Raw genomic sequence first — 16,644 nt, 5'->3', positions numbered from 1 at the left:
AGTATTCGATTTAATTAAAAGGGAAAGTGGTACAGTTTATTTCTCCTTCTATTGAACAACAAGACCTCTAGACATTATGATATCCATTGAATTATAGAATTTTAAGGGTGTTGTGTTATGTTTTTGTGTTAAGTTTGTAATAATATACTATAATGTACCTTGTTGTTAATCCACTATACTATTGTCTAATGATGGTAGATGGAGTCCTTATAATGTGGTTCTTTGAAACTGCTCTATTGCTAAAAGGGGCCTCTCTCCTTATCCCGATGAACAGGCTGTAGAGAAAGGAGGGGGTCTTATTGCATTCTACGCTAGCAAAGCTGCAAGTCTTGTAGATTTGCAATTTAGGGTTTATGGAATTAGTGGTTTAGCACAGATAAGAATATATCTTGAAATAATATGCAAAAATGATGGCTTAACAGACATTGATAGGTCATAGATCTAAAAAAGTGTTTGCACAGACTTTGGCCTTGAAAAAACAAGACTCTGGAAAACTGCTTGGAATAGCATATTTAGAAGTCAGATACAGGTCAGAGCCTGGTTAGTGCATCTTTTAAGGGATAAATAATTCTAATGAAAACTATTACCACTTAAACTTAGTGAAACTAATTGACTTAAATACTGCACGAGACAATCTTTTGTCAAATCCTCTGTTAGACAATGGTATATGGAATTAAAACTGACTCATTAACAAAATGATGAAACAATATGAGGTTAAAAGAAACACATGCCTTTAATTTAGCAAAATATAATGAATTAGAAGATGATGTCACATATTAAGAACATCTCTCATATATAACACATATATAAAAATAGTGTTTTGCATGCACATATAAACAGTAGTGTTTTTATATTATATTATAAACCAAGATCCTGGGAACTTTGGTTCACTTAACTTTTCAGATAAAGGAGGGGCTCGGAGGAAAACAAGGAATGAGATCATAGAGTTGGACAAATGTGAAGTTTTGAATTCATTCAGTACATGACACCTATTCATTCTGAAAAGTTAGTCCGGAACTTTTGAAAACCATTATTCGTAAAAGGGATAAGAGCTGTCTCACCAGATTAATGATTGGATTTAATTGAGGCGTCCCATGTATTCCAATGGGACGAAAAACCTATATAACTCCTAAGTAATTACAGTGGAGTACCACACTCATCCCAGACAGGGTAAGGTGGTCCATCTTCTGCAAACTTTAAATACATAAGTCTGTCAATTTCTTGGGTGCTATATTAGTCATCTGGATATATTGCGGGTCAAGAGCGTAATAAAAATACCCCACAAGGAGTAGTAACATCTCTGTCCTCCTAACGTCTCCCCTGAGATAAGAGTGTATACTGAGCTAAATGGAACAGAGTACGTACAGAAATCTGAACCTACGGATTTTGTGACAGTAAGCAAACTTGTTAAATTTGCATATCTCTCAGCTGTCTCTCTGATATATAGCTGTGCTCACTTCTTTATTAAACGTGAGTTTAAACTGTTATTATTATTATTATTATTATTAATATTATTACCTCTGACCGTATAACCTGGCATCATTCACTCCTGTTCCTGGAAGAATGGCCTCCAGCTGAGGTAGTTTCATCAGTAATTTCTTGTAACTGTTTTTAAACTAGATGACCACTACATCGTGTCTAAAGGTATAATTGCAAGAACTGTGTAGTTCTGTATTCCTAATAATCATTGAGTGCAATTCTTAAACCCTAACTCTGACCCTAGCCCAGAGTATTAAGCCCCCTCCTCTGAGGTGTCAGTTGCATTCCGCGCTGTGATACGAAACGGGACCCTGGTCAACCTGCAAGTCTTTTGGTATGCTGGCCAATCCGGAGGGCTCAACATCATAGGTAACATGTCAGTATTTGCATATCTTTCCCAGCCGGTTTGAAGGTGCAGATGTGCAGACTTCTTTATTCAGCCACTTTCTGCAAACGTGATATCCTCAGAGTTTGTAACCCTCTGCGTGTTGATTGTGGACAACCATGCATATACGCAGAGCAAATGGAAACAATTGGACTATGCTTGCCACACCACAAGACCAATCGCTCTTTAGCCACTCGCTGCACCTAGAGGCGCATCAGCTAAGCACCGTGCGTTCGTTAGGGCAGCACATATACTAAAATTGGAACGATACAGAGAAGATTAGCATGGCCCCAAATGGAGATTAGATAAAGGGGTATTCAGAACAGAAAATAGGAGGGTCTGGACCAGCTTCCCAGTAATGTTTTTGAAGCTGACACCCGGGGATCCTTCAAGAAGCTGCATGATGAGATTCTGGGGTCAATAAGCTACTAACAACCTATCGAGCAAGATGGGCTGAATGGCCTCCTCTCGTTTGTAAACTTGTAGCAATTCCCATGCTACATAATGTGGGTGTAAGTCTCACCCACCTGTCCCTTTAATTAGGGTCAGTAGCCTGGCCAGGTCAAAACTTCATTTCCCATAGTTCCTTGCAACCACCCTCTGTCCATCCTCTCTCCCCATTGGCTCATTCAGATTTCCACCCCTCCAATCTCAGAGCTCCTTAGTAGCCAGCACCTGTATTAAAGCTGGCTAATCAGGCCTGAGGGAGACTCCCTTTCTTAGAGGAATCCATTAAACTACAGCATTTTCTCTACTTAAATTTCAGTGAATCCATTAACATCCTTAGATAATTCCAGTGCATCCGTTTATTTTCTTTTGTTGCTGCACGTTGTCTAAGCTGCTCTTTTTGTTTTCACTGTTACTTGTTTAAGTTTTAGCTGTTTTTCTAGGTCTGTTTAGTGTTTGTTGTTTTATGTGTGACAGTCTCCATTTTTTCCTGATCCTCCTGATTTTTTCCAAACAACTGTTCACCATTCAACTCAACACTACTGGACAGTCTCAACAATTTCAACGTACTCAATGTTTTCAACTTTCTACAATCACCATCATTTTGGGACACTTTGCTGGACTGCCTTATTTGTGGGTGAGATCATTTCTTTTTTGTTTGGATTTTTTCTACTTTAATTTGATACTTTGTGGCCTATATTTTTTGTTATTTTGTTACTTTATATGGATTTCAATTACCCTGCTATTACTGGACTTGTTGGGCCTACCTGTCATTCTCCCACCATCTTTTGTCTATCTGTGTGTGTTGTGTTTGTGAGTGTGGGTTTATTGGAGACCCTCCGGACACTACATTCATTTCTGTTTGGTGATACCGTTTAGCCTTTTGTTTGTTCCTACATGCTTATCTGTACCAGCTTTTCTTGCCTGTTACCTGCAATTATTTGAATTACTTTCTTATCATTATTCATTTCATTCATTTGTTCATTTTTTCATTTGTTGACATTATTGTTCACAATAATAAACCGATTGTTCGTGAAATTGACACCTCTGACGTCCCTGCTTTTGCTGTCTGTCACTCTTGCTGACTTATTTAGCTATAGGAATAGGGCCAGTAGTATCTCCTTAGGGAGGACAGTGCAACTGCTTCTCAGTTGTGCAGAGTGATCGTTACAGAATTGGTGGCCCGTACGGGGACCCTTTGTGTCATTAAATTCATATCTAAATTCATCAGTTTAAATTGTTGGGAACTTAATGTCAGAAATGGAAAATCAGACCTTGACTTCGCTAAACTTCTCTGAGATTGGAGATAGACCCCATGTGACTATCAGAGAGCCTATCACAGAGAGAACCACCCGCATTAGTGACCTGTACATTACACAGGAAGGGGCAGATCTTTCTGGAGGCGATGATGATGAAGGGAACCTTACTGACAGCGTTGCGATAGGGCAATTGACTGAGCACTGTTCCCATCTCACTGACCGTGTTGAGCAACTGGAAACACAGCTGTCTGAGTTACAGGAGAGCAGCATTAATCGTGAACAGGTCAGGAGGTTACATCGAAGGACGCTTCACAGATATGGAGAATCGAAGGCAAGAGGCCCTTGACGAAATGGATCTGGAAGTGGTGAAGTGCCTGAAACGCCGCGATGTGCTGTGGGGAGAAGAGCTGAAGAAACTCTTCAAAAAGACCAGCACCCCTCGTCTACCACTTTCTTTGCCGTCTCTCTCCTCTAGAAAGCGGTCTGCACCACAACAATTCTCCTTTGATGGTGGGTCTGCTGATTACCATGGCTCCAGAACTGAAGGAAGTCTTTCCCAAGCAAAGCTGCCCATTAAAATCAACTTCCCAGAGTTTGGCAGGGAGGCCAGCAGCGATGCCATTGACTTCCTGGACAAATGTGATGAATTCCTAGCGCTACGACCCATGACACCAAATCAGATCCTGGCAACCATGTCCAGTGTGCTGAAAGGCTCAGCAAAGAGCTGGTGGGTTGCAGAGCGCAAGGGAATCCACTCCTGGGAACAGTTCAAGACTGTCTTCCGTCAAGCCTTTCTGCCGTCTGACTTCCAGACCGAAGTGGAAGACCTACTCCGCTCCAGAGTCCAGCTGCCTGACGAGCGAATCCTTGACTTCGCCTATGACTACCGTGCCCTATGTCTGCGCTGGAAGCCAGACTTGGAGGAGACTGAGTTGGTTTGTCGCATTCTAAACAGCTGTAATCCCAAACTGGCAAGCTGCCTTAGGGGAACAGTGAAGACAGTGGCAGAACTGGTGCGCATCGGGACCCAGGTGGAGAGAGACAACGCTGCCCAGCGGGAATACTGGGTCAAGTCAAACTCCAGCAAAGCCGTTCAGGACAAGAGGAGCCAGAAAGGAGCTACGAAGAAGCCGGCAGAGGTCAGCATGGTGAGAAGCCAGGAGAAGAAAATATAGTTCCTGCTGCAAGCCTGACTCTGCTGATCGTGGATGTGGGCGTTCGAGGGCTCCAAGGGCCTGCAGTCCTGGACACTGGGAGCACCTTCACTCTAATGAGAGAGAGTCTCTGGAGGAAGATCGCTCATCCAGGGGAAGAGCTGGAGTCTGCACAGGACCAGTATTTCATGCTGGCGGATGGACAGTCACACCAGGCCAAAGGTCAAGTTCGCCTCACTTACCTTCTCCACGGAGAGATCTGGTTTCTAGGCACATATATCCTACAGGATCATCACCTGACGTTTCCCCTTGTTCTAGGCTTGGATTTCCTGGAGAAAACTCATACCCAGATTGACATTGTCAATAGGCAGTATGGTGTCAAACATCAGAAGGATTTCTCCTACCATCCTTTTTTGCCACGGTATGAGGGGGAAGCTTCCTGGGATAGGTCCTTATCGAGTGTCAGCCTCTACTTCCATACATCTTGCCAGCCACCTACCACCTCTGATCCAAAGCCATGCCAACCGGCGAAGGTGACCATGACCATCACTTCAGCTGAACCATCTCCTGTCGAGCAACAACTCCAGAACCTCCAGCAAAAGTGGTCTTCAGTCTGTACTGATAAGTTGGGAATGACCACCGTCACCCGTCACTCCATCTCCACTGAGGACGAAGTCCCTGTTCGGGGTCGACTGTATAGAGCGTCTCCACTGAAGAAGGCTTTAATCAAGGAACACGTCCAAGACATGCTTCTGGACGGAGTTATAGAACCATCTAACTCCCCATGGTCCTCTCCAGTGGTGCTCACAGAGAAGAAAGATGGTGGTTACAGGTTCTGTGTGGACTACAGAAAGCTGAATGCAAAGACTGTCTTTGATGCATATCCCATGCCCCTCATTCATGACATCCTGGAGTCCCTGAGTGGTGCTGCGGTATTCAGTTCCCTTGATCTACGCTCGGGTTACTGGCAAGTGGCGATGGACTCAGCAAGTAGAGCGAAGACTGCGTTTACTACACCCTTTGGATTTTATCAATTTAATGTAATGCCTTTTGGGTTAAAAAATGCTGCAGCCACTTTTCAACGGCTGATGGAGAGAGTGTTAGGAGACCTCCGAGGGAAGATCTGTTTCGTCTACATAGATGACATCATTGTCTATTCACCAAACTCCGCACAGCATCTTCAAGACCTCGAAGCTGTCTTCCACAAACTTCATCTGGCCCGTCTTACTCTCAATCTCAAAAAATGCCACTTCTTCAAACACACTCTCCATTTCCTTGGTCATGTGGTTTCAGGTGAGGGTGTAGCTGCTGATCCCCACAAGCTCCAAGCCATCCAGGAATATCCCATTCCTACCAACTTGAAGGAGGTTCAACGGTTCCTAGGTTTGGCAGGGTGGTACCACAAGTAAATCCCCAGGTTTGCGGATATTGCTGCCCCACTTAACAACTTGAAAAAGAAAGATGTCCCCTGGAAATGGACAGGAGAGTGCCAGAAGAGTTTCAAACTCCTCCAAGAAGCTTTGATCAGTCCTCCAGTCCTCGCTCACCCGGACATCAACAAGACGTTCCGAGTCTTTACTGATGCCAGCGATGTAGGACTTGGAGCGGTTCTGACTCAGCTAGAAGGAGATGATGAGAAGGTAATAGCCTACGCCTCCAAATTACTGAACTCTGCCGAAAAAAAACTACTCCACATCTGAAAAGGAGTGTCTCGCTGTCGTGTGGGCAGTAGAAAAATGGCGGCATTATCTGGAGGGGATGGAGTTTGAGGTTGTCACTGACCACGCTGCACTCTCCTGGGCATTCAATAACCCAAAAACCTCTTCCAGACTGACCCGCTGGACTCTTCGCCTACAACAATTCACTTTTACCGTTATTTACAGGAAAGGTAGTCTGAATCTTGTACCTGATGCACTCTCCAGAGCTCCACTTGTACCACCTTCAACTCCTTCTGCATCAGTGTGTGCTAGCATGGATCTTCCCACCACCATGGACCAGATTGCGGCCGCTCAGTCCAAAGACCCAGCTATCTCTGACATCATCAATGACATTGCTTCCAATACTGCCAATGATAACCGCATCTCCTTCATCCAACAGCAGGGACTTGTGTATCGCCGGGTGCCCATTCCTAAACAAGGATTCCGATACCAGCTGGTTATTCCGGAACAGCTGACGGATTCCTTCCTCCACTACTACCATGACAACCCTTTGGGAGGTCACCTGGGCAGGATGAAGACCCTGTTGCGCATGCTGGAGGTTGCATGGTGGCCCTCCATCCGTAAAGATACATGGCACCACATAAAGGAGTGTCAAACCTGCCAGAAGTACAAACCGTCCAACACCAAACCTGCAGGTCAACTCCAGTCCACTACTGTGAAGGAGCCCGGAGAGATGCTGGGTCTGGACCTAATGGGACCTTTCCCCAGAAGTAAAAAAGGTAACACTTACATCCTGGTCATTGTTGATTACTTCACAAAGTGGGTTGAGCTGTTTCCATTGCGGGACAGTAAGACCACCAAGATTGTGAATATTTTGACGCAGGAAATATTCACTCGATGGGGAACACCGCAACACATTCTTTCAGACCGTGGACCTCAGTTCACGAGCCAGCTACTCGCAGAGGTGTGCAAGACCTGGGGAGTAGTACAAAAACTCACCACCAGCTACCACCCACAGACCAACCTGACAGAACGCGTGAACCGCACCTTAAAGACCATGGTTGCATCTTTCGTCGGGAAAAACCATCAGCTGTGGGATCAGTGGCTACCCGAGTTTCGTTTCGCCCTCAACACCGCCAAACATGAAACCACTGGCTTCTCTCCTGCAGTACTAGCGCTCGGAAGGACCATCAGAGGCCCATTGGACCGATTAATCGCTGTTGCTCCTGCTCCATCCACCGATCCCTACCAACTGCTAGATCGCCAGCAGCAGATTGCCGAAGAGGTGAGGGATTACGTTGCCAAAGCTCAAAAACGGCAAGCTCGGAATTACAATGCCCGGAGAGCACACTGTCAGTATGAAGAAGGTGAGTTAGTCTGGATAAGATCTCACCCCTTATCTGATGCCTCCGGAAAGTTTTCCGCAAAACTTGCCCCTAAATGGTTTGGGCCAGCTCTTGTAACCAAGAGACTTGGACCCAACAACTACAAAGTCAAGTGGGGGGAGCCAGATTATTTCAAAGAGGATACTGTCAATATTGTTAATTTAAAACGCTACTATGGCGTTCATCCCTTGCACCTCCAGTGTGGGGGGGGGGAATATGTAGCAATTCCCATGCTACATAATGTGGGTGTAAGTCTCACCCACCTGTCCCTTTAATTAGGGTCAGTAGCCTGGCCAGGTCAAAACTTCATTTCCCATAGTTCCTTGCAACCACCCTCTGTCCATCCTCTCTCCCCATTGGCTCATTCAGATTTCCACCCCTCCAATCTCAGAGCCCTTAGTAGCCAGCACCTGTATTAAAGCTGGCTAATCAGGCCTGAGGGAGACTCCCTTTCTTAGAGGAATCCATTAAACTACAGCATTTTCTCTACTTAAATTTCAGTGAATCCATTAACATCCTTAGATAATTCCAGTGCATCCGTTTATTTTCTTTTGTTGCTGCACGTTGTCTAAGCTGCTCTTTTTGTTTTCACTGTTACTTGTTTAAGTTTAGCTGTTTTTCTAGGTCTGTTTAGTGTTTGTTGTTTTATGTGTGACAGTCTCCATTTTTTCCTGATCCTCCTGATTTTTTTCCAAACAACTGTTCACCATTCAACTCAACACTACTGGACAGTCTCAACAATTTCAACGTACTCAATGTTTTCAACTTTCTACAATCACCATCATTTTGGGACACTTTGCTGGACTGCCTTATTTGTGGGTGAGATCATTTCTTTTTTGTTTGGATTTTTTCTACTTTAATTTGATACTTTGTGGCCTATATTTTTTGTTATTTTGTTACTTTGTATGGATTTCAATTACCCTGCTATTACTGGACTTGTTGGGCCTACCTGTCATTCTCCCACCATCTTTTGTCTATCTGTGTGTGTTGTGTTTGTGAGTGTGGGTTTATTGGAGACCCTCCGGACACTACATTCATTTCTGTTTGGTGATACCGTTTAGCCTTTTGTTTGTTCCTACATGCTTATCTGTACCAGCTTTTCTTACCTGTTACCTGCAATTATTTGAATTACTTTCTTATCATTATTCATTTCATTCATTTGTTCATTTTTTCATTTGTTGACATTATTGTTCACAATAATAAACCGATTGTTCGTGAAATTGACACCTCTGACGTCCCTGCTTTTGCTGTCTGTCACTCTTGCTGACTTATTTAGCTATAGGAATAGGGCCAGTAGTATCTCCTTAGGGAGGACAGTGCAACTGCTTCTCAGTTGTGCAGAGTGATCGTTACAAACTTTCTTATGTTCTTATGTTCTTAACACTAACCCCGGCTATTAAGCCTATCTCCTTCTGAGGTGCAGTAACATTCTGCACCAACAGAGGGGGTGGGACCCTGGTCAACCTTCTACGTAACGGGTCAGTATTTGCATATCTCCCAGCTGTCTCTCTGATGTATAGCTGTGCTCACTTCTTTATTAAACGTGAGTTTAAACTGTTATTCTTATTATTAATAATATTATTACCTCTGACCGTATAACCTGGCATCCTTCACTCCTGTTCCTGGAAGAATGGCCTCCAGCTGAGGTAGTTTCATCAGTTATTTCTTGTAACTGTTTTTAAACTAGATGACCACTACATCGTGTCTAAAGGTATAATTGCAAGAACTGTGTAGTTCTGTATTCCTAATAATCATTGAGTGCAATTATTAAACCCTAACTCTGACCCTAGCCCCGAGTATTAAGCCCCCTCCTCTGAGGTGTCAGTTGCATTCCGCGCTGTGATACGAAACGGGACCCTGGTCAACCTGCAAGTCTTTTGGTATGCTGGCCAATCCGGAGGGCTCAACATCATAGGTAACATGTCAGTATTTGCATATCTTTCCCAGCCGGTTTGAAGGTGCAGATGTGCAGACTTCTTTATTCAGCCGCTTTCTGCAAACGTGATATCCTCAGAGTTTGTAACCCTCTGCGTGTTGATTGTGGACAACCATGCATATACGCAGAGCAATTGGAAACAATTGGACTATGCTTGACACACCACAACACCAATCGCTCTTTAGCCACTCGCTGTACATAGAGGCGCGTATCAGGTAAGCACCGTGTGTTCGCTACGGCAGCACATATACTAAAATTGGAACGATACAGAGAAGATTAGCATGGCCCCTGCGCAAGGATGACACGCAAATTCGTGAAGCGTTCCACATTTTGGTCTTTTTTGTCGTTGGGAATAGTACTGTACCTGCCTTGGAATAACTACCCTGGTAGAACCCGAAACATTGAAGCTGAACCTGAACCCCAATCCTAACCCAAGCCCAAAACCAAACCCAAACCCTAATTTGATTAGAGGAGCACCCTCAAAATGGAGCGAGGTAACCAGTGGTGTACCACAGGGATCAGTATTAGGACCTCTGCTATTCCTAATCCACGTTAATGATTTAGATTCTGGTATAGTAATGTCACAGGTGACAGTGAACTAGTTATTCCATGTAGTAAAACATTGGACTCCTTTGCATGGAGGATCTCAGTAAGCTACAGTGCACGGTTCATCAACTGATTCAGATTCATTTATGTTAAGTTTGCTACTGATGATGTGGAAAAGAACAGTAATTGAGTGCCCAAAAATATGAATCACAGTGAGTTTTGACCTCCTTTAGAATTCTGGATGGAGCGCATACCTTGCAAAATGACCCGGTGTGAACAAAAGGAAATATATAGAAGTAATATGTACAGCTAAACGTGTCCAAGTATCTTATAGGAATGAAGTCAGACCATGGAAATCCACACCTGTGCTGGAGAAACATTGGATCAAGGGACTTCTTGTGGAAACAACTAGAGCGAAACCTGGTACAGAAGCTGAATCCTGCTGGGAACACATGGATATGCTGGACATGTCCTAGGCGATTTCAAATATGGAATGTACTTTGACATAAAAATGAAGTGTTAGAGGTTTTTTGAAGGAAGGATAAAGAGGGAGTATCCATGTACCGCCAGCAGGTGGCTCTCTTGCTCCATGAAATAGGTCAGTCTACACATGTTTTTAATTAAGTACTTAGTAATCTCGGAATAAAAAAGCACCATTCCGGCTAAAAGTGAACGTTAATCACACCTACAAACAAGATAAGAAAGAGATTCTTTACCACAAATAAATGAACATTAAAACTGAACAGCCAAGGTCTTAAGAAAAAACCTGTCTCAGCTGGATTTTGTATGAACAAAGAACAGGGTCAAGCCTAGTTCAGTCATTATAAAAAATATAAGAGTTGAATGCAGTTATACTGGCCTGTATTTGGATTTAAATCTTAGAGGGATTCACCAAAGAAATAAAGTGATATTATAAATTCTAGCAGCAACTGTTAAACTGAAGTAAAATAATTAAGTTTTTCTTGAAATGCCACATTCATAGTTAAAAAGGTTCAGTGATAATTTACACTGTTTATAGTTTATAATGGTCAAAGACTAGTAATTAGACACAAAGGTATTGTAAATTAATAAAATAAATGATTAAAACCTTTTTTTAGACAGCATGGTATTTGAAACTAAAACTAATTATTTGATTTCATAAGATTAATAGTATGTTTTAAGTATTTGCTATAATAAGAAAACATATTATTTAAACTGACAAGTATTATTGCTTGTTCATGACTTTACTGTATTAATAAGAAGATTAAAAGCTGGAAGCAGTATTCGATTTAATTAAAAGGGAAAGTGGTACAGTTTATTTCTCCTTCTATTGAACAACAAGACCTCTAGACATTATGATATCCATTGAATTATAGAATTTTAAGGGTGTTGTGTTATGTTTTTGTGTTAAGTTTGTAATAATATACTATAATGTACCTTGTTGTTAATCCACTATACTATTGTCTAATGATGGTAGATGGAGTCCTTATAATGTGGTTCTTTGAAACTGCTCTATTGCTAAAAGGGGCCTCTCTCCTTATCCCGATGAACAGGCTGTAGAGAAAGGAGGGGGTCTTATTGCATTCTACGCTAGCAAAGCTGCAAGTCTTGTAGATTTGCAATTTAGGGTTTATGGAATTAGTGGTTTAGCACAGATAAGAATATATCTTGAAATAATATGCAAAAATGATGGCTTAACAGACATTGATAGGTCATAGATCTAAAAAAGTGTTTGCACAGACTTTGGCCTTGAAAAAACAAGACTCTGGAAAACTGCTTGGAATAGCATATTTAGAAGTCAGATACAGGTCAGAGCCTGGTTAGTGCATCTTTTAAGGGATAAATAATTCTAATGAAAACTATTACCACTTAAACTTAGTGAAACTAATTGACTTAAATACTGCACGAGACAATCTTTTGTCAAATCCTCTGTTAGACAATGGTATATGGAATTAAAACTGACTCATTAACAAAATGATGAAACAATATGAGGTTAAAAGAAACACATGCCTTTAATTTAGCAAAATATAATGAATTAGAAGATGATGTCACATATTAAGAACATCTCTCATATATAACACATATAAAAATAGTGTTTTGCATGCACATATAAACAGTAGTGTTTTTATATTATATTATAAACCAAGATCCTGGGAACTTTGGTTCACTTAACTTTTCAGATAAAGGAGGGGCTCGGAGGAAAACAAAGAATGAGATCATAGAGTTGGACAAATGTGAAGTTTTGAATTCATTCAGTACATGACACCTATTCATTCTGAAAAGTTAGTCCGGAACTTTTGAAAACCATTATTCGTAAAAGGGATAAGAGCTGTCTCACCAGATTAATGATTGGATTTAATTGAGGCGTCCCATGTATTCCAATGGGACGAAAAACCTATATAACTCCTAAGTAATTACAATGGAGTACCACACTCATCCCAGACAGGGTAAGGTGGTCCATCTTCTGCAAACTTTAAATACATAAGTCTGTCAATTTCTTGGGTGCTATATTAGTCATCTGGATATATTGCGGGTCAAGAGCGTAATAAAAATACCCCACAAGGAGTAGTAACATCTCTGTCCTCCTAACGTCTCCCCTGAGATAAGAGTGTATACTGAGCTAAATGGAACAGAGTACGTACAGAAATCTGAACCTACGGATTTTGTGACAGTAAGCAAACTTGTTAAATTTGCATATCTCCCAGCTGTCTCTCTGATGTATAGCTGTGCTCACTGCTTTATTAAACGTGAGTTTAAACTGTTATTATTATTATTATTATTAATATTATTACCTCTGACCGTATAACCTGGCATCATTCACTCCTGTTCCTGGAAGAATGGCCTCCAGCTGAGGTAGTTTCATCAGTTATTTCTTGTAACTGTTTTTAAACTAGATGACCACTACATCGTGTCTAAAGGTATAATTGCAAGAACTGTGTAGTTCTGTATTCCTAATAATCATTGAGTGCAATTATTAAACCCTAACTCTGACCCTAGCCCCGAGTATTAAGCCCCCTCCTCTGAGGTGTCAGTTGCATTCCGCGCTGTGATACGAAACGGGACCCTGGTCAACCTGCAAGTCTTTTGGTATGCTGGCCAATCCGGAGGGCTCAACATCATAGGTAACATGTCAGTATTTGCATATCTTTCCCAGCCGGTTTGAAGGTGCAGATGTGCAGACTTCTTTATTCAGCCACTTTCTGCAAACGTGATATCCTCAGAGTTTGTAACCCTCTGCGTGTTGATTGTGGACAACCATGCATATACGCAGAGCAAATGGAAACAATTGGACTATGCTTGCCACACCACAAGACCAATCGCTCTTTAGCCACTCGCTGCACATAGAGGCGCATCAGCTAAGCACCGTGCGTTCGTTAGGGCAGCACATATACTAAAATTGGAACGATACAGAGAAGATTAGCATGGCCCCAAATGGAGATTAGATAAAGGGGTATTCAGAACAGAAAATAGGAGGGTCTGGACCAGCTTCCCAGTAATGTTTTTGAAGCTGACACCCGGGGATCCTTCAAGAAGCTGCATGATGAGATTCTGGGGTCAATAAGCTACTAACAACCTATCGAGCAAGATGGGCTGAATGGCCTCCTCTCGTTTGTAAACTTGTAGCAATTCCCATGCTACATAATGTGGGTGTAAGTCTCACCCACCTGTCCCTTTAATTAGGGTCAGTAGCCTGGCCAGGTCAAAACTTCATTTCCCATAGTTCCTTGCAACCACCCTCTGTCCATCCTCTCTCCCCATTGGCTCATTCAGATTTCCACCCCTCCAATCTCAGAGCTCCTTAGTAGCCAGCACCTGTATTAAAGCTGGCTAATCAGGCCTGAGGGAGACTCCCTTTCTTAGAGGAATCCATTAAACTACAGCATTTTCTCTACTTAAATTTCAGTGAATCCATTAACATCCTTAGATAATTCCAGTGCATCCGTTTATTTTCTTTTGTTGCTGCACGTTGTCTAAGCTGCTCTTTTTGTTTTCACTGTTACTTGTTTAAGTTTAGCTGTTTTTCTAGGTCTGTTTAGTGTTTGTTGTTTTATGTGTGACAGTCTCCATTTTTTCCTGATCCTCCTGATTTTTTTCCAAACAACTGTTCACCATTCAACTCAACACTACTGGACAGTCTCAACAATTTCAACGTACTCAATGTTTTCAACTTTCTACAATCACCATCATTTTGGGACACTTTGCTGGACTGCCTTATTTGTGGGTGAGATCATTTCTTTTTTGTTTGGATTTTTTCTACTTTAATTTGATACTTTGTGGCCTATATTTTTTGTTATTTTGTTACTTTATATGGATTTCAATTACCCTGCTATTACTGGACTTGTTGGGCCTACCTGTCATTCTCCCACCATCTTTTGTCTATCTGTGTGTGTTGTGTTTGTGAGTGTGGGTTTATTGGAGACCCTCCGGACACTACATTCATTTCTGTTTGGTGATACCGTTTAGCCTTTTGTTTGTTCCTACATGCTTATCTGTACCAGCTTTTCTTGCCTGTTACCTGCAATTATTTGAATTACTTTCTTATCATTATTCATTTCATTCATTTGTTCATTTTTTCATTTGTTGACATTATTGTTCACAATAATAAACCGATTGTTCGTGAAATTGACACCTCTGACGTCCCTGCTTTTGCTGTCTGTCACTCTTGCTGACTTATTTAGCTATAGGAATAGGGCCAGTAGTATCTCCTTAGGGAGGACAGTGCAACTGCTTCTCAGTTGTGCAGAGTGATCGTTACAGAATTGGTGGCCCGTACGGGGACCCTTTGTGTCATTAAATTCATATCTAAATTCATCAGTTTAAATTGTTGGGAACTTAATGTCAGAAATGGAAAATCAGACCTTGACTTCGCTAAACTTCTCTGAGATTGGAGATAGACCCCATGTGACTATCAGAGAGCCTATCACAGAGAGAACCACCCGCATTAGTGACCTGTACATTACACAGGAAGGGGCAGATCTTTCTGGAGGCGATGATGATGAAGGGAACCTTACTGACAGCGTTGCGATAGGGCAATTGACTGAGCACTGTTCCCATCTCACTGACCATGTTGAGCAACTGGAAACACAGCTGTCTGAGTTACAGGAGAGCAGCATTAATCGTGAACAGGTCAGGAGGTTACATCGAAGGACGCTTCACAGATATGGAGAATCGAAGGCAAGAGGCCCTTGACGAAATGGATCTGGAAGTGGTGAAGTGCCTGAAACGCCGCGATGTGCTGTGGGGAGAAGAGCTGAAGAAACTCTTCAAAAAGACCAGCACCCCTCGTCTACCACTTTCTTTGCCGTCTCTCTCCTCTAGAAAGCGGTCTGCACCACAACAATTCTCCTTTGATGGTGGGTCTGCTGATTACCATGGCTCCAGAACTGAAGGAAGTCTTTCCCAAGCAAAGCTGCCCATTAAAATCAACTTCCCAGAGTTTGGCAGGGAGGCCAGCAGCGATGCCATTGACTTCCTGGACAAATGTGATGAATTCCTAGCGCTACGACCCATGACACCAAATCAGATCCTGGCAACCATGTCCAGTGTGCTGAAAGGCTCAGCAAAGAGCTGGTGGGTTGCAGAGCGCAAGGGAATCCACTCCTGGGAACAGTTCAAGACTGTCTTCCGTCAAGCCTTTCTGCCGTCTGACTTCCAGACCGAAGTGGAAGACCTACTCCGCTCCAGAGTCCAGCTGCCTGACGAGCGAATCCTTGACTTCGCCTATGACTACCGTGCCCTATGTCTGCGCTGGAAGCCAGACTTGGAGGAGACTGAGTTGGTTTGTCGCATTCTAAACAGCTGTAATCCCAAACTGGCAAGCTGCCTTAGGGGAACAGTGAAGACAGTGGCAGAACTGGTGCGCATCGGGACCCAGGTGGAGAGAGACAACGCTGCCCAGCGGGAATACTGGGTCAAGTCAAACTCCAGCAAAGCCGTTCAGGACAAGAGGAGCCAGAAAGGAGCTACGAAGAAGCCGGCAGAGGTCAGCATGGTGAGAAGCCAGGAGAAGAAAATATAGTTCCTGCTGCAAGCCTGACTCTGCTGATCGTGGATGTGGGCGTTCGAGGGCTCCAAGGGCCTGCAGTCCTGGACACTGGGAGCACCTTCACTCTAATGAGAGAGAGTCTCTGGAGGAAGATCGCTCATCCAGGGGAAGAGCTGGAGTCTGCACAGGACCAGTATTTCATGCTGGCGGATGGACAGTCACACCAGGCCAAAGGTCAAGTTCGCCTCACTTACCTTCTCCACGGAGAGATCTGGTTTCTAGGCACATATATCCTACAGGATCATCACCTGACGTTTCCCCTTGTTCTAGGCTTGGATTTCCTGGAGAAAACTCATACCCAGATTGACATTGTCAATAGGCAGTATGGTGTCAAACATCAGAAGGATTTCTCCTACCATCCTTTTTTGCC

The 16,644-nt window shown here is 42.9% G+C and overlaps 1 non-coding gene and 2 pseudogenes across 1 annotated transcript; all 3 read left to right on the top strand.

Annotated features, from left to right (window-relative positions):
- Positions 1-2,091: 2,091 nt before the first annotated feature.
- Positions 2,092-2,156, top strand: LOC131733535 (U6 spliceosomal RNA; annotated as a pseudogene).
- Positions 2,157-9,929: 7,773 nt separating this feature from the next.
- Positions 9,930-10,036, top strand: LOC131733541 (U6 spliceosomal RNA). Its single transcript, XR_009326350.1, has one exon. It is a non-coding gene; the product is annotated as a U6 spliceosomal RNA (small nuclear RNA).
- A 3,557-nt stretch (positions 10,037-13,593) lies between these two features.
- LOC131733534 (U6 spliceosomal RNA) lies at positions 13,594-13,658 on the top strand (annotated as a pseudogene).
- Positions 13,659-16,644: the final 2,986 nt, after the last annotated feature.

This window comes from Acipenser ruthenus, unplaced genomic scaffold (assembly GCF_902713425.1).
Source record: "Acipenser ruthenus unplaced genomic scaffold, fAciRut3.2 maternal haplotype, whole genome shotgun sequence".
Taxonomy (NCBI): Eukaryota; Metazoa; Chordata; class Actinopteri; order Acipenseriformes; family Acipenseridae; genus Acipenser; species Acipenser ruthenus.
The sequence above is the reverse complement of the archived record's forward strand: the minus strand, read 5'-3'. Positions and strand labels throughout refer to the sequence as shown.